The following is a 20200-nucleotide window of genomic DNA, read 5'->3' on the forward strand; positions in this document are numbered from 1 at the left end:
AACGCACCCCACGGTGACATGCTCGGTCGTATGAATCCCTGAGCCTTCAATTCTTCTAGTTGTTCCTTCAATTCCTTCATTTCGACAAATGCCATTTGATATGGAGACAGATATTGGTGCTGATCCTAGCAGAAGATCAATACCAAAATCTACTTCTCTACGAGGTGGTAAACCCGGTATATCTTATAAAATTTCTTGATATTCCCTCACCACTGGAATTTGGTTTACAGACAATTTTGGTGTCTCTCCATTCATTAACATCATAACATGCTCGATCTTTTCATTCCTTTGCTTCCATTGAATTGTAAATGACTTTCTTCCAAATACAGAAAAATTAACCGTCTTTTCGTAACAATCCAACTTGGCATGATTAGGGATAAGCCAATCCATACTAAAAATAATATCATATCCAGACATGTCCATGACGACTAAGTTAGCTATCATTGGAATCCCTCCTAATATGACCGAAACAGAGTTGCAAATCTTATCTAAAATAACAGGTTTTCCTATGGGAGACTTCACAGAAATCTTCTTTACAAGACTTTCTAGTTTTAACCCTAATGGAGTTAAAATGGATGACGCAATAAAAGATAATGTAGCTCCAGAATCAAACAACATATAAATTAAAATGCCGTTCATATCAATTGTACCTTCCATGACATTATGGTCATCTTCAGGCTTGTCTGCCGGTGTGATGGAATGAATAGAATAAACCCGAGCTCTCGACGCCTGCATTTTGGTTTATTAATTTCCTTGGTTTTGAGATGTAGGAGGTTGAGGCCTATTATGTTGATTCTGTGGAGGTTTAGAAGGTAATGCACGTGACGCTTGACCCGACTGTTGAGTAAGTGTTGGAAGTTGCAATCTATGAGGTGTTTGCTGAAGCGACATCACTCTCATGTCTTTAAGTCTGGTCCAGCACACCTGGGCTTTATATCCATATTTTCCACAATACGAACAATTTCTAGAGAAATGTTGCTCCTGATTTCCTGATGGTGCTATTTAAACATGCGTCCGTTGTCTCTTCTCCAAAGGTTGTTGTTGATTTGGTGCGATTCTAATCTAGCTTCTTACCTTCGACTTCAGAAAACGTTCACAATATCTCTCGACTCGAAGGGCTTTATCTACAATTTTAGAATACTTCTGAATATCCGCACAACAAAATTTTATTCAGATATTCTGATGAAGACCTTCTTCAAATCTTGTTATTTTATAATCTTCGTCTAGTCTTATGATATATCGTAACAACTCAGCGAATTTGGGCTCGTATTGAGCCACAATCATTGCTCCTTGCTGTATGTTTGCAAAATCTACCATCTTCAGGTTTCGATAAGCCTTGGAAAAATATTTTTTGTAGAATTTATCTTAGAATTCTTTCCAAGTCCACAAATGTCCAGTTGGTACCATTCTCTTAGCTGCTCTCCACCATACATCTGCTTCGCTCTGCATGATGAATGTTGCGAGTTGAACCTTTTGGTTATTAGGGTAATTCATAGCTTTTAAAGTCTTCTCGACTTGTTTAAGCCAATCTTCCGCAACTGATGGATCAGAAGCTCCTTTGAAAACTGACGGATGTAGCTTGGAAAAATTTTCGAGCATATCTACTTCTCGAGGTGGTTCCGTTCCATGCGGTGAAGAATTTTGATGATTATGAGGTGCTTGGTTCAAATTCGTTAACATATCCCACTAAGCCGTAAATTGTTCTTATTGTTGTTTCATCATGGCTGCTATCTGAGTCATCAACCTAAAGGCTGCATCCTAGGGCTGAATGTTAGGTCCATTGAAGTTAGCATGCATCATATTTGGAGATAATGGCAAATGAGTGCTCAGTCCTGCGCCACTCATATTAACTGGATAGGGAGGTGGTAGAGGAACTTGCCCTACATCGCCCACTTCATCCTCATTTATCATATTCTCATCCTGCTCTTCAGGAGCTGTCCCTGATTCTTCATGAATAGTCAAATTTGCTACGGGAGTCTTAGGGAGAGGTGCACTCGCGGAGGGTAACAAATCTCGAATACTATGGGTCTTCTTGGGGGCCATTTAATCATATGAGAAGAAAATTTAATATTATATATATATATATATATATATATATATATATATATATTTCATATCAATCAAGGATTATAGGTTGGGTTTCTAAGTTTTACACGTCACGATGATTAAAGATCAGCGTTGCATCTCTCGACGTGACTAAAGGAAAATTTCAAATTCGGATTTGATAGACACATTATTATTTCCAGAATTTTAACTTTCAAACTGGAATTCAGAATGATCTAAAATTTGGAACATAGGTCACTAACTATCTGATGGATTTTTACAAAAATTTTCAGATCAAAATCATTGCATCTACTGGGTTTTTCGTCACTACTAAGGGAGAAAAATCATGCTATCTAGCAGTTATTTTTGTCATTTATGACATACTATTTGAATTTTCATAATTTATATGTACATGACTCTCGAAAAAATTTAAAATATTTTTGAATAACAATTTTATTGTGTTTGATCAGGGACACTAAAATGGTCCAGATTTTCAATCAACAATATAAACAAATTGTCAAAAATTAGAAATACTTACCCTAGACCTTGAAATTTGGGGAAAATATTTTTATATGCCTAAAAATAAGTCTTAGTAAGTTTAACATTAAATCCCCCCCCCCCCCCCTTTTCAGTAAAAAAAATAAAAATCGCTAAGTATGGGCTTATTATCCTATAAGAAAGAATTTTAAATTTAGTAGAGATAATGACCTTTATTTTATTTCATTTTACTCTTAATATATATATATATATATATATTAAAATACTTTAAATAAAAATATTAATTTAACCAAAGGTAATTATTAAAATGAAAAACTTCATTAGTTAAATCGATAGAAAACTAGTATGGGCAGATTGATTTTCGGTTTGATGACTATTGTTTCTATCACCTTTTCTTGTACTTTAAAATTTTAGATTAGATTCTAAATTTTTCTGAAGATCTTATTATAAGTTTAATATATCTCTATGAAATCTTAGCTAAAAAATTTCAATCACAAATTTTATTTTTATTTTTAAATTTCCTGCAGTCAGACCTGTTTAGAATTTGATGAATTCTGACCAACTTGTACTAACTCACTTAATCAATATAGTAACTCTGAGATTCTAATTTATTATTATTATTTTTATATTAATTTAGATTCGTCTATCTTCGTTCAGGCTTTTGAATCGCCTCAATCAGAATAGTACTTTTATAGTTACGAATTTTACAAGTTGGGTAATTTCTGCTGCCTATTGCTGTCAAAACATTATTTTATTGATTAAAAATCTTAAAAAATTAATTTCGGTCCACACTAACCCATATTAATTTAAATTATATTCAAATAGGAGTGCCGAGAATCTAAAGTTTTTTATTTTTACGTTTAAAAATGAATAGGAGCTTAGTTTTGAATTTCTGTGTACCTCGTTCCATATATCAATAAAGAGGAAAATTCTGATGAAATATTTTTAATTTTAGGGGTCTACAATTTATGAAATTTTGTGGGGTACATGACCTATATGTTACTCTAGGTTTTGGAAAAACTATTTTCTGATACTATTCTGTCACGACCCAAATTTCAGGTACCTAGCGTATACTTTGGACCCGATATCCATGTCATGACTTGTACACTAAGTGTACTTAAACAGTTAAATTGCTTACAAGAGATCTTATATATCCAGTTGCTTTACCGTAAATCTATATTCCATTCATACTAAGAAGCATCATATAAATAAGAAATGACCATTTATTCCAATAATCAATCATAAACATAGTTGAGGACCCTTCCATTCGGGGTCTTATGACATGAAATAAACATGTCCAACAACTTGAAAAAAATTAATTAACAATCTAAAAAAATCAAATATAATTAAAGAAAAAAAATCATGGCTACTTCAAGGCAGTAATTTCTTCCTCTGTCAAGTAGGGCCACGTGTCCCTTAAATCCTCCTCCGGCTCGGCTACATATTCCTATTCTTGAGCCACCGGCTCACCCTCATTCACATCTGTATGATTTTTCCATCAATAAAAAGGATAAGTGGCCAGGTCTAATGAGAATTTCCGACATGGTTCTTAACATTAAATTATAATAGAATGCCCAATAATCATACACAATATAATTTTTTTTTAAAAATGCAAATGTAATGCAATAATGCATCAAGGGGGAATCCGTCCACTTGCTTGAGTTGGAAACCCATCAACCCGCATCTGTCCCTTAGCAGGCTCCTACCATCTGGTAGGCATAGGCAAGGCCCGCATCTACTCCTTGAGTAGGCTTCCGCTAGTATAGTGAGCTTCTGGTAACGCTTCTACCAGGATATACCATCCAGGAAGGTTCCCCAGGAATTCAGCACGTGTTGTGCATGCAATTGATAGATGCACCAAGTAATCATGAATCATGTATTGCATAGACTTTTATCACATTTGAATCAACATAGTTTAACACCTTAATTAAATCATATCATTATTAATACAGAAATCATAGTCCTTTAAATCAACTAAGAGTACATAACAATTGAATCATGACAATTAAATCAGGATAATAATATAACACATCGAACAATCCATCTATTTTAACTAATGGATGAGAAATACATCGAGATCACTCACCTTGATGTGGTGAAGATGATTCTGTGAACCAACGGTTTGAATTGAATTAAGATTTTCTAAAATCATATAAATAAGAATTTTCTTTAAATCTTACGATTACACATAATAAATAAAATGTATGATTTATTATTTATCATTTATTCAGATCGATATTGCCCATCCAATGGTCTGATCTGTCTAGAATTTAAGATTTTAATTTATTTAATCTTAAGGAACTAATGAATTGTGATGATTTAATCATACATTTAAAAATATGTCATATAATTCTCTGTGCCAAATTGTATCTTGCGCAGAGAATTATTCTTCCATTTTTTTAAAATTTTGTTAAGTTAAGGAAGAAAATTGATAGATATATGACCAGTATAGTCTATTAAGGTGTTGGATCGATCTGATTCTTAAAAATATTATATAATTAATTCTTATAACACCCATGAACAGTATGGATCATACTGATCGCTGTTCATGAAAAAATATCGCATTCTACATATTAGCCTCAAAGTCATGCGCATACATTTTTACATGAATTAATTAAAACTACACAATGGATGTTTGATTGATCCAATCCATCCAATGCGTAGATCATGATAAATTACATATTGCATAAATAAAATAAGAAAAAAATAATGTAAAATTACTTACCTGAATAAGTAAATTCCAAAGAAATTCCTCATTCCCACTTTTCCTTCTGTAATTTTTTTTTTTACGAGTTATTCATTGGTTCTTCCAGTTTTAATAGAACTCTTCTTACGTTCTTTTTTTCTACGAGTTATTCATTGCTTCTTTCAGTTTTAATAGAACTCTTCTTACGTTTTTCTTTTTAAAGAAGGAAAATTGGTTGGGGAACTACGAGATACGAGAAATTTTGTATGACGAGAAATAATAGGAAGGATGATGAGTGGATCTCTTTCTCACTTAAACGTTAAAACTTAAAATTTAAAATTTAATTTTTTTATTTAAAAAAATACAGGCGTTACAATTGCTATTGTATCGTATTATATTTTCTACATACGAGAACTAGTCTTATTCATAGTCAGATCTTGCGAAGTAAAAAACCATACATTCGTACGAGCAGAGTGGGTGCCTTTCTCTCTAAAATTGCAGTCCTTTACTCGAAATCTCTGGAACGCAAACTCACGAGTCATCTTAGGGTCATAGATCTTTAGGTTCTCAATCTTAAGCGTTTCTAAAGAGTCTAACCGAATGTAGGATCATAATAATTGATTAGTGGCAACTCTAATCAAATATAACACCCTTTTACCCTAAAATGAAAGCCCTCAAGCAAGACAACCACTGGAAAGGAGAGTCAATCTACCATCTCCCGAAAAATCCGCCTTCTAGTGTCCACACATGGATGTGGAGGAATATTTCTAGCCCCACAAGTCTCTTTAAATACAAACTTTGATACTTCAACAGAGTACACTGGTGAAATATAGAGACACTTCATGGCTTAGATAGATGATGAACAAAAAATTATGCTTATTTGATCATCTAACTGTTGGGTTGGTGGACATTTATTGAAAGGTTAAAAATTAATAAAAACTTATTCTTGTTTGGATCAAATTCTATCGCCCATGCGATGTGTATGTGTTTGGCGTGCTATAGTTGTATGTGGCTCGAATCGAACTAAACATATTACGACCCCAAGCGTCAAAATAGACCGATTAAGACTGAATTTGCGAAGATCGCTTGTCTATCTAACTATCGATATTAAAGAATCAAGTGATCGAAGAAGGGGAGAGTTCGCTCTTCTAATGAGTTCTTTTTTATTTAGAGAAATAACTTTCAATTAAGTGAGTGATAATTTAAACCATTTAATAATACATACTATTAATTAATAGTAAAAAGGAGGCTGAAGTCGATAATATTAATGTATTAAAGTAAGTACAATCGGTTAAAAAGGAAAATAAAAAGAGAATAAAAAAGAAAGAAAAGCATACTAATGACCATCGATTCATCATCTGTTAAAAAAATCAGGCTTCAGGCAAGAAGGTCGTTGGGCATGAAAGCTAAATTACCTACTAGCTGCTTCGTTGTAAGACAGTTGTTGGAAATGATAATTCGTTTGTCATATGACGCTTCTTTATGTGAGACAATCGTGGTTTGTGGGAGGGGTGGTCATTTGTTCGTCTCTCGGCTAGCTTCATAGCAAGGCGGTCGTTGGAAATGACTGCCTATTCATTACACAGGTTCAACTTTCATAGCAAGATGATCAATAACAAGTGAATCTTCGACAATTTATTCATTACATGACTGAACTTCGTGGTGAGATAGTCGATTGTAAGCAAATCTTCAAAAATCCATTCACCACACGACTGGGCTTCGTGGTGAGACAACTGTTATAAATGACAATCCGTACATCACCCAGCATGACTGAGCTTTGTGCAAGTAGATCATGATTAGATGATCAACAATTCGTTACTCAGCTGCGTACTTCGTGGTAGGAAGGTCAATAGGGTTGGCAACCTGTTCGTCATTTCTCCTGTAGCGTGATAGTTGCGGAAATGACTATCTGTTCGTTGCTTGAAACCTAATTCTTGGCAGGCAAGGCTATAGTGAACTGACCACCTATTTATCGCTCGACTAGTTCTGTGGTAAGACAGTCATGGTTAAATGGCGGCTTGTTCGTCGCTTCGACTAAACTTTATTATGAGATGGTCAGTGGAATCTCCAGTCACTTGGCAAGATGACCCTCCTAACCATTTGTTTAAAACCTAAGAATTATTGTAGGTTCGGCGATGTAATCGTCAACATATGGTGGCAAAGCTAACTAATTTTAATCTAATCGATCTAAATTGATTTGCAATTTGGGTTAGCTAATAGTAGAGGAATTAGATTGACTAATAATAATAATAATAATAAGAAGTGTTTATGACATACAAAGGATAGATAGCATGGTGCTAAAAGAGTAGTATTCTGTTGGCAGCAGCGTTCGGCCAATCATCTGGTAAATGTAACTAATTATATTTTTATCTTGAGATAAGTCTTTGTAATCTTCATATAATCAACTTACTTTTGAAATATATATATATATATAATACACACACACATACCCACGCATGCTGTAGTGGGATTTCACCACCCATGGGTATCGAACCCAAGACCTCGTGTTGAAACTCCTTGAAGTCTACCACTAAGGTAAGGACAGCAATCCACTTATAGTTCTACGTATGTGTAATCACTTGTCTTTTACCATATGTTATGTAAAGGATCACCACTAGTTAAAAGTGTATTGGTGACATCCTCTTTAGTCCATTGTGGAGCCCATGGACTCTCTTCTTTTATCACGTGTCTTGTGATTTTCACTCAGATGTGTAACACACGTCTCACGGCGACAACTTTTCTTGTGCTTTACAATCTCCTTTTGTTAATTGCATCGATTATAAGGATACGGTCCTAATCTTTCGTATGGTGGTGCTGCCACATGTCGGCTTACTAGCCATAGGATCTGACGTGGTTAAATAGCATCAACAACTCTACAACCATTCCATAGGTGTCTATATGAGTCCTAATATTAAATAAATATTCACATTTAGGATCATAGAAAATCTAGGAAGGCATAGAAAATCAAAGATGAAGGAATTTAGATCAATGATAAGACCTCTCCTAATATAATCAATCAGGTGTATTTACTTTAAAGCAATTGTTATATAGTTTGGATTGTCTAGCAAAGCGACTTTTAAGGTATATAGGCCATCAAAGTCAAGTATTGCGCTATGGAGAATCTAATCTTTTCCACTATAGTAGATTAGGACCGTCCATTTTCTTAGCCACTGGTTGGATAGAAATATTCTTGAGACAGGGAAAAATGGAAGGTGGGGTCTACGTGATGATAGGTAGTCTAGAAAGGTGATAAGACCTTTTAAATTATAATCGATCATAGCCATCCATTTTCCTTGTCATTGATTAGATGGTTAGGATCCTTTGGCCGAAGTAACTCTTGACATTTGGAAAATCAAAATTGGGTCCTACATGATGGACTGTCTGGATCAATCATCACACCTTTTTCAACACAATCCTAGAACACTCATTTTTTATGAATTCGTTTGCCAAAAAAATAAAAAGTAAAGCTATTCTTTCTTACCAACTCCAAAACTAAAACTAAGAATGCCTTAAGCCTTTGAAAACATGAAAACTTGACTAAGGTCTAAGCAAAGCTGGGTGAGTTGAAACTCAGGTGGGCCTTGATCGGTGATGGTGAAGAAATGTGTTAGACACTGGCGATCTCTACCTTACAGGATTCAGAATTTTTTTTGAGAATTTTTAAAGTTTTAAGAAGTCTTATACTAATGAGCTAGTCTGGCTACAAACGATGTTAGAAACGATTAATAAACCACTACTCTTCCAAATCGCCGCTAAAATAGTCAATGTCTCAACCTAAGATATGTTTAGAAGAGATGGTAGATACGAAGAATGAAAGAAATACAAATGCAAAGTATGTAGGATGCAACAATATATATATATATATATATATATATATATATATATATATATATGTGTGTGTGTGTGTGTGTGTGTGTGTGTGTGTGTGTCAATAACTAAATCTATATTGCTACTCAAGTGAAGATTGCAATGTCTCATTCTATAATGAACTTAAGGAGGTGGCAACTGCTTAATAAAATTGAACAACTACATTATGCCAATAATTAAAGAGAAGAAAGCTAGTTTAAGGAAAATTTGGCTTTTGATCCAATAAATTGGCAAGGCGCAGAGTATAACTAAGAATTGCTCAACTATGAATATGAGGTTTGTGAGAGGAGGGATATTCAAAATATGAAACATAAAAATAGAAGGGACGACCATGTTGTCGCCAATGTAATTGGAGATATGAGAGAAGGAAAGAAGAGCTAAGGTACTCATCCTAGAGGAGGACCGTAGATCTCATCTCCGGACTCTACTCTATTGACCTTGGACGATTTAGGTGGCTTGGATACAAGTGTCAGTTAAGGGGATGGTTGAGATGGATGTGGCCCACATCATGATTGGATTGGATTGGTCTGAATTTTGAGAGTCTAACTTTCATAATTAGTAGGAAACCATGATGGACAGGTTGGATGTCATAGACAGGCCCACATGGGTCCCACCTCAGTACTTATAAAATGAGCTTATTTTACATGTACTTGAAATGAATTGCCCTAAGCAAGCTAGTCTCTTTAAAGAAAAACATTAATACTCTGGTCGGTGGATGATACATAGACACTTAGAAATTATATACATTACATGCAAGTTAAATTAAATAGAGCAAATTTCATTTCTCAGCTCAGATGTACCATGAACTAGAAATTATACTTATTTGATCATCTAACTATTGGATTTGTGGACATTTATTGGATGGATAAAAATAAAAAGACAAGCTTAATCTACAACTATTGAGTGCTTGTACCAAAAGCTTATTCTATTATTCATATCTAAATAAATAATTATTACATTTAGGATCATCTAATCAAAGTGATTCTTGAAATCATAGACAATAAAAGATGGACCCAACATGACCAACGGTTTAGATTAACTACCAGATCTCTTCCAATATAAATAGCCTGGTCCATACACTTTTTAGGCCATTGGTTGAATAGTTTGGATTGTCCCATTAAAGTGACTATTAAGATATATAGGCCATCAAAGTCAACTATCACATGATGGAGAATCAATCATTTTTTCACTATGATCAATTAGGACTTCATTTTCTTACTCATTGATTGGATAGAAATATTTAATCAAGTTATTCTTGAGTACTGAGAAATGGAAGGTGGGCTCTGCATGTTGATGGGTAGTCTAGGAAGGTGATAAGACCTTTTTAAAATATAATCCATCACAACCATCCATTTTTCTTGTCATTGATTAGATGGCTAGGATCCTCTGATCAAAGTGACTCTTAAGATTTGGAAAATCAAAGGTGGGTCCTACATGATGAACTGTCTAGATCAATCATCACACCTTTTCCATGCAATCATCCTGGTACACTTATTTTCAATGAATTCATTTGCAAACAAAAATGAATTAAGTAAAGCTCTTCTTTCTTAGTACCAATAGAACTAAAATCAAGAATGACTTGAGCCTTTCAAAACTAATAAAGTTTATAAAGATATAGTTTAGCCTCTTTTTAAAAAATAAAAAAATAAAAAAATATTAATTAATTACACACACACACCATAGTGGGATTTCACTACCTATGGGTTTCAAACCCAAGACCCCGTGTTGAAACTCCTTAGAGTCTACCACTAGGGCAAGGATTAGAACCCAAAGATAGTTTACTCCTAATCATGGTTTTAAAAACGCAAAAACAAGACTCAACACAGTTGAGTGAGTTGACTTAAAAACTCGGAGGAGTTTCTTTTTTCTTTCTTTCTAAGTTTCTTTATTAGCATTTAATATTTAAAACACAAATAATATAAAAATAATTTACCACAAAATCAATGGCGGAGCCAATCCAAACTCAGGTAGGCTACACCACATGATTTTACCTGTATTAGATGGGAATTAAGACCATTATTGAGCAATGATTGTATGTTTGAAAATATTGTGGTATTTTGACTATCCAATCTCACGTTGGGATCAAATTCTTCCTTTGCAAAAAACAAATTTTAAATTTTTTTTTTTTTAATTGAAACCTGTGTTCAGTGTACTATGGAAATGTAATCAATGGACTATATTCACAACTCATGTTGGTCACCTGTCATATAAGCAACTCGAATGTCACGGGATAGATAGCATGGATAAAACATATGCATCAATGTGGGGCCTACCGATGTAGTAGATTTCGAAATACCCACAACATCTATTGTTGGGATTATAAATGACATAATACCTGGATTAATCTAATCATTCCCATCATTTCCAAACACATGATTAAATTTGCACTATACAAAAATGCAATTCCATACCACTTGTTTTTTTTTTTTTACACACACACCCCCACACACTCACGCTAGAGGAATTTCACCACCTATGGATACTCGAACCCTTGACCAGGTGTTGAAACTCCTAAGAGTCTACCACCCAAGCAAAAGTAAGGATCCGCAATTCCATACCACCTATTCCTACATTCCAAACATGCATGAACTTGTATAGTGCGTGGCTTGAGTTTTCGATCATCTAGCTTTTAAGGATCCTAATGAGAAAATGAGGGGATCAAATGATCAACAGAGTGGATTTCATGCAAACATTATACTAAGGCACACTCACAAAATTTGTAGAACTTATAATTAAAACTTTCTTAATAAAGTATTGAGTATGCGGTATTTTAAAATTTTAAATGTTTTAAAATCTTGCTACCTCCTCATGTATGTAAAGTTATTTATGGATTTTTATCATAAAATTCCTCAGAAATTTGCATTTTACTGGACAACACTTCTCCAAAACAAAATTCCCAAGAGATGCATTTAAAGTAACAAAATGCCCTCTTCTAATTTTTATTTTTTTTTAACGGGTAGTGAAGTAAAAAATTGTGGAGCCCACGAGGTATGTGTATAACATGGACTCCATCTAACATTGGAAAGCTACCATGATGGTCACACCGCTCAAAAATCTGGCCAATTGAATCATAAGATGGGGCCACACATGAATTTAGATGTTTTTGAGTGGTGTATATTAATTTTTATGATTTGTCCTATCTTATCATTTGCTCATCTAGAGTTTTGGTCCTTGGGGTAATCATCGTATGGTGAGTCTGCTGGATGGATTAGATCTTAAACATATATCTTGTGGGCCCCACAATTCTTGATTCCCCACATTTTAAATAAAAATATAAAATGAGGTGTTTAGATAATTTCTCTTGATAACCATTGCTTGGTAATTGGGTTTGGTGGAGGCATTATTTGGTAAAATCCCAGTCCATGAGGAATTTTAACATAAAATTATCATTTATCGATTGTGCAGTTTTTAAATATTTTAAAATATAAAAATCTTTAAGAACTCTGATTTGACTGAAAACATGCCTCCTCTAATTTAAAGGGTAAAAGAACATGCCCTTCGGATGGGGTAATGACCATTTTATCGATCTTTAATATGGACGGTCAAGATCGTTTACACCAAAATAGGTCCAATCAACAAATTTTTCTATCTATTTGCTGGAGATCATCATGGATTGCTCATGATTCTAAAGAGTCACTTTTGTTAGGCAATCATAGCCATCCAATCCACGACTTGGAAAATTGATGGCCGCAGAAAAAAAGGGTACAAATCAAGGATGGATCGGACCATCCAATCCATGAGATTGTTACATGGTACCCTCTGAAATGCATGCTTGACTTAGTGAATGGTTAAGATCCATTGATTGGACCGTCTACGTGATCTGATGCAAGTAGGAGTACTATTACTTACAGTGCTCCAAGCCCATTTGTGCATTTCTCTTTATTCTATTTCTCTCTGACGTGCATGTATTAGTATCCAGTGCCTCTAGAGGTACGGACAAACCGCGACTTCACATCATTTTCCATACACGTGGCATCCACGGAATGCATCTGAACCACACATTCAATAGGATCTGCAGTCAGTGAGCTAAAAACAATATCAGACTTATCAGAAAATGAACCATTAGATCAGACGGTGTAGAAATATCCATTACACCACGTGGCTCACACCCAACTTGAAAAGGGTTCGTCAATCAGACGGCTAGGATAGTTCTATCAAGTATCTTTTGGGTAAATAGCTAATCAACGGATCATGACAAGGGAAAACGGTCCGGATCGCATCAATGCATGCCACGTGTTCAGAAAATGATGTGGAGGCATGACATCTCTCATACCTCCAGAGGCGTCTGATCAGCTAATGTGTCTAAGGCCAGTTGAAAACGGCAAAATACAAAGTCGCCTATCACCGGTCAGACGCGTTGGACGAGCAAACGGATTGCATCCTGCCCCCACGTGGACGGAATCGGTCCAGGCAGGGTTCTGTGGGACCCACCGTGATGCATGGGCTTTATCCATGCACTACATCCAATTTTCCAGATTACGATATAAGCCCAAAAAGGTATATCCAAGGCTTAAGTGGACCACACAACAGGAAGCAACGGTGATAATGGAGCCCACCTTTGAAACCTTCCTAGGGCACACAGTAATGTTTATTTTCCATCCAACCTGTTCATAAGGTAACATGGAGCTGGATGGATGAAGGGAAAATTAAAATATCAGCTTGATCAAATCTTCTACGGCTCTAAGAAGTTTTTAATGGTGAGCCTTCAATCTCTACTCTGTTGTCCACTTGAGCCTTAGATCTGCCTCTTGTTTTTTTCTCGTGCTCATGCTTAAAAGATCCCGAAAAATGGATAGACGGCAATATAAGAAGTTTTTAATGGTGGGCGTTTAATTCCCATTAAAAAAAAAAAAAAAAAAAAAAAAAACTATTAAGTATTTAATGGTGGGCGTTCAATCCCACTCTATTGTCCGCTTGAGCCTTAGATCTATCTTTTTTATTATTATTATTTTTATTTTGGCTAATAATTAAAAGATCTGAAAAAACAAAAAAAAGAAAAGAGGATGAATGGCATGAATAACAACTGAATATCAAGGTGAGCCCTCCATAGCCTTGCTTTTCTTACCTTCTAAAACCTTCCTACCACTAAGAAAAAAAATGAAAGATAATAACAATAATAATAATAATAATAATAATTGTTATGAAAAAAAATAGGCCAATCTACTAATAACAGGCTAGGTCAACAATTCGAACGGTGAATGGTAACCCAGAGGTCAGACCTCCTCGACTGAGCATGGGGAAAGGCCAAGCTCAACCTCTTTGACTAAGTGCAAAGGATGGCGGAGTCTGACCTCAGGGTGTAAGGTCAAGACAACCATTCGGAGGGAGCGAACTAACTTACCTCAGGTCAGCAAGACCCGTCCTTAGTCGAATGCAACGCCGACCTCGGTTGTAAACCAGGTCAAACTACTTCAGGACAGTTGAATCCACCATATGTTGGATTCGACTTGACCTCAATCAGGTCTGTTCGCGTTCTCAATTGATGATCGCAGAAACCGACTTCCACACGGATCACTTCGAGATTCTAGCCAAGGATATAGAAAGATTAATTAGCCGCGCAAAGAGTCTAAACCCTACTATAATCAGTTCCTACCAAACAGGTATAGATGTTCTCTATGCACCGCCTCTCCTCACCTATAAATAAGAAAGCCCCCAAAGGTGAAAGGTACGCACAATCTCTAACCCTAAACCCTCAACACTCAACTAGATCCGAATTCCTGACTTAGGCATCGAGGGTTTCCCGGCATGAGCCAGGGTCTCCCTTGTTTATTCTCTATGTAGGTTTGCGAACTTAGGGAGGGCTAACTAGATTTCTGCATCATCATCATCAACAACAACAACAACAATAATAATAATAAGTGGCGACAGATGGCGGTTGACAGGTAAGAGGCATTTGGATCATAAGTTACTTTACATAAGCTACTTTATCTTATCTTGGTTTTTATTCAATCTACTGATAAAATATATTTGGTAAACAACATACTAATTATTAAAAAGATAAAAAAGTATGTTGAGTTTCTAACATTAAATAAGTACTTATCCCTTTAAGTTTCTTCAGTCCATCCTTTATATTCACCGTCCATCATGTGGACCATTCATCATGTTAGGCCCACCTCTGATATGACTATGTTGCAATACACAACTGCTATGAGTGCACATTGGTACAAGTTCACACAAGCAGAGTGGTCTAGCAAATCAACAACAACTAGTTCAGATGCACATTGGTTTAGGTGCATGATGATTTAAGCTCATACATCATTTGAGCTGATGACAATTACCGGATGCCAAATTCAATCAGAAATGGATGGCAGACAGAAATGGAAAAGGTTGGCACATCAAAAGTAGGTTTGTTTAGAAGGCCCCATCTTGGAAAATGGAGGTGGCCTGCAATAGAAAATGAATTGTCAGTTAGTAACGTTAGGTTCCCAAAGATCTGACATGGGTTGAAAATCTTGTGATTTGGTCTGCAATCGTTGAAGGTTGAAGTGACACAAATCTGACAGTGGGTGACAGTCGTGAATTTGTGGGAAGGCATGGATTAGATGACGATGGTGACGTTGATGTTGAATACGAGAGCATGAACGGCTAGGATTAGAAACATTTGATTGGGTTAAGATTGATGGCCGGGACTAAGGATTGAAGAAGATGGACGATTTACAAGACACATCGAAGTCACTCACACACACACACACACACACACATATATATATATATATATATATATATATATATATATAAAACACACCTCCACACACTTACGCGATAGTGGGATTTCACCACCTATTGATAAAGGAACCCTTGACCAGGTGTTGAAACTCCTGATAGTCTACCACGGGAGCAAGAGTAAGGATCCTTGGTTTACTTGTCCAAACGTGGACACATTAATTAATTGAGTCTGATTCTCTAGTTTTTGTTACTAATAAATAAAATTAAAGGCTTGTGGTATGTCAAATAGTTTTTTATGAGAAAATATTTATAAATTTGTAATTCTTATCCAACAATCCAAACCAATCAAACTTTAACAAATTTGTAAGTAGTTGCTGGTGACAAATTAACCCATCCAATGAATGTGAATTTTGATATTTAAAAGTTCAATCTAATAGAAGTCTCTTGACATCCAAACCATTGATCACATGGGCCTTATTAGTATGCTCAATTTAAATATCCAATTGTTATATCATCCAAACGATCGATCATATGGGGCCCGCCTAATAGAAGTCTTATAGACACTCCAAGAGACATCAAATGTATGTAAGAATATTTAGGTCATTGGAAAGTTTTTCATGCCTGTGATGCCGCCGCTTAGATTTTATGTAACGCCCTGAAAATTGGGAATCAAGCAAAGCTCAACTGCCGAGTTCTAACGCATCACTTATGCAACATAGATATTGATGTTTAAATATTGTCAATATTAGTGCATTAAACATGAGTGAAATTATACTAAAACAATATATTATACTCCAAAGATAATTAAGTTAAGCAAGCGGAAGACTGAGATAGGTATATAATGTATAAAAGTGTTTCTCAATTCCCAAAGTATGAGTATGATTCCAAGCTGAATATATACATATATTGTTCCAAAATTTACAAATATCAAGGTGTAACTGTCCAACTAATTCATGCAACCCTATAATCCCGTCGAATAAGAACAAGGTCTACGAAAACCCGCCTGATAGCTGAACATAGGAGAATTCCTCCTCCTCGTCCATGAAGTCCATTTTAGCTGCATACACTCCGCCATTACCTACATGTACAACAAAGTCTAGTTGGTGTTTTAAAACACCATCCCAGGTGGGAATGAGTAACTAATTCAGTGGAACCATAAAGCAAAGGTTAACATGTTATCAATTCAGTCAAGCAATAATGATAAAGCAATACAACAAGCATTTTCTAAGTACTTTGGTTAATACAAGGATGATATATAGTAATGATGCATGCCCTCGTCTACACTCCCTCAGCGACATCATCTCACGGTCGCGCATGCTAAACTCCCACTGTACTCTTTCTCGCCAAAGGCACATGTAATGCGGTGCATGGTCGTGTTAGCCATGTAATTAATTAGGTTTAGTCGTATAGCAGATTCGGGAAGCTGAGGTACCTCCCTTTATATTATTTACCCAAACGATGATCCATCTAGGGTCGTCAATCCGAGTTAATCACATACGATAGGCAAGTTGTAGGGCATCACCTCTAATGAAAACAGTGGATAGGCAAGTTTAATTGATTATACTCGAGGTCACTCCACCAATACCCTACCAATTGGAGCGCTATTTTCGAAGGGGGTCCGGATCAGACGGTACACCCCAACACACGCTAGGACCGCAGCGACGCTACGCCGGTGTAGGCCGACAGCTCGAATACAGCGTCTCATACCATCGTATTCGGCTCACGAGTTTGGTTGCTCACTAGTCACTACGGGGAGGCTCGTCACCCCAGTGTAAGCTGACACCTCGACAACGGTGTTCCATACCACCATATCTGGCTCATGAGTCTTAGTGAATCGTGGTACCATGGTTGAATGGGCTTTACATTGGTAAGTGATACTTTAGATTCAAGCAGTAGCGTCCATACATGGTAAACACACAATAGGCCAATCGGTTTATTAGACAAGTTTGACTGGTACGAGCGTACGCTGAATCAATCGACATGGAGTGCATAAGCACTCCACGTGGCCTAACCACTACCGAACGCATTAAATATCGCGAGACTGGTTTCGCCACTCAATAGGAATTGTTACCGATTGCCTGAACTACGTAGTAGTCCCAATCATACTCAAATACAATAGGTATTCACATGTGATAGTCATAACAGTATTTAACAAACAATTCAAATATAAATCTCATTTGAGCATTTTAACAAATACATTAAACATGTCATCATACATATACATTTCATCCATAAATCACGTAGTAGCAATTTAGATTACATGAAGGGAACTATAAATATTGATAAGGTAGTTGAGAATCCTATCTCAACACCCCCATTAAATACAATTCATCGAGCAATTTCTCATTCAGACATTTTATCAAACACATAGAACATGTTATTATACATATGCATTTTATACATAAATTACGTAGTTGAAATTAAGACTACATGAAGGAATTTATACAACTAAATAAGGTAGTTGAAAAACCTATCTCAACGCCCTTAATAAATACAATTCATCGAACACTTTCTCATTCAGGCATTTTATCAAACACTTAAACTACACAGTACCACATATATGAACTAAATTAATTATAGCATATATTATAGCAAATCCTTTCGCCGGGGAGTTTTCATACATACAACAATCATGTATTCTAAGTTAATAGCTATAACAAGCATAAATCATGATTTCATATTCATTCAAACATTTCAACAAACACATGGAACGCATCATGTATTCACATAGTTCACACACTTGTATAAATTATCGAATACAACGTAACTAAGATCATATGATAGCAATCAAGTCAGACATAAATCATTAGCTGACATTGAAAGCCTTGAAAATCATAAGCTAAACGTTTATAGTCCGCACCTTTCATCGGTATACTCGTTTCGAACTCGGTTCGAATCCTACATACCTAAATACGGAACAACGGTTACCTAAACCATGAAACAGGTTAGCTATCACGTCGATTACTCTATTTGGATTCCTAAATCAATATTAGGGTTATGATTTCTTACCCAAAAATCGATTCAGATTCGACAGTGTAGTGACACGGGAGAGATGATTCAGCAAGTGGAGTGGTGGGAATGAATCTTAGCAACTATCTCCCTCTCTCTCTCTCTCTTCTCCTCACTCTTTCCTCCTCTTTTCTCTCTTCTCTCTCGTAGGGTTTTAGGAAATTTGAATGGAATGAGAGAGGGGTGGGTTTAGGGTCTTATATAGGCCTAGAAGTGATGTCAATGGCCCCAGGGCCATGGTATACTCTGGTTATAGCCAAAGGGCATCTGTTTCAGGCCAATGGAGCTCATCTGGAGGTCCATTACCTGCATACGGTCTGGAGAAAGTTTCCTGACAATGGATCTATGTCAGGTTAAGATTTCAGTCTAATCAGATCAGTGGATCGACCGTGGTTTCAGTTCAACGGTCATCATCACTTGATCAGGGCCACAAGTACACGGACATGTGTAGGAAAATTTTCCTGATCCAAGGGTGTAGTTGGGTCAAAATCTGACGGTCTAAAACCTTAAATTTGGCCTACAAAGGAACGACCCAATTCACTTAAGTTTGAGTTCATTTTCTAAAGATATTCGTGTTTCTCACACACTTCGCTCTAGGTTCAAGTTGTACGTTTGTGGATACTATTTTGACTCAATTCCCGCGATGATTGTCAAGCCTAGTAAGGTGGTCATAACCTTATAGTTTTGTAGTCATCGGACTTTCGACGCATGGGCTAGGTCCGATATAGAGTTTCAATGTGCTCCCAAGAGCAACTGGGTTTTGAGACTGATCTTAGGTTTTTAGGTAATATTGGGTTAACAATTATAATGGTTTTGGGTCTTGCAGTTCGTATAGAAAGTGGTTCAAGCTAATTCCACTGATTATTTAGTTTAGTACTTAATTAATTTTCGTTTAATTTCTAAAGGATTCGGTCCTTAGTGATTTCTGTTTGAGGTGGTACTCGGATCTTTATACGGATTTTTCCAAGACGTTACATTTTACCTACTCAAAATGATTTTATGAGGCTCCTTTTATTTCTATGTTTTCCATGTGAGTAGGCTGCAACCTCTGTCACGCCCCAAACTCGGAAACCGGGCTCACAAAATTCCCGATCGCCGAATCTAGCGCCGACAGCCTCCGTAGAACCCCATTCTCGGCTCCCAGCGCCCATTCGCCAGGTTCCGATCCTGGGATGCTACAAGGAGGATTTTTAACATCAGTTTGATTCGTAATAAGCATAACCAAAGGCATAACCCACAAACAACAACCAAAAACTCCATCACATTTCCACTATAATCAAAAACTTTACAGGTACAATGAGCATAAGGGAAATACAATGAAGATAGACCAAAACTCCAAAAGAAGATCAGCCACGCGTCCAAGCCTCAGCGCTGCTGCGATCCAACGTCACCTGCACGCAACGGTCGTGCATAAGCTTATAGAAAGCTTAG

Source organism: Magnolia sinica, chromosome 6 (assembly GCF_029962835.1).
Source record: "Magnolia sinica isolate HGM2019 chromosome 6, MsV1, whole genome shotgun sequence".
NCBI lineage: Eukaryota > Viridiplantae > Streptophyta > Magnoliopsida > Magnoliales > Magnoliaceae > Magnolia > Magnolia sinica.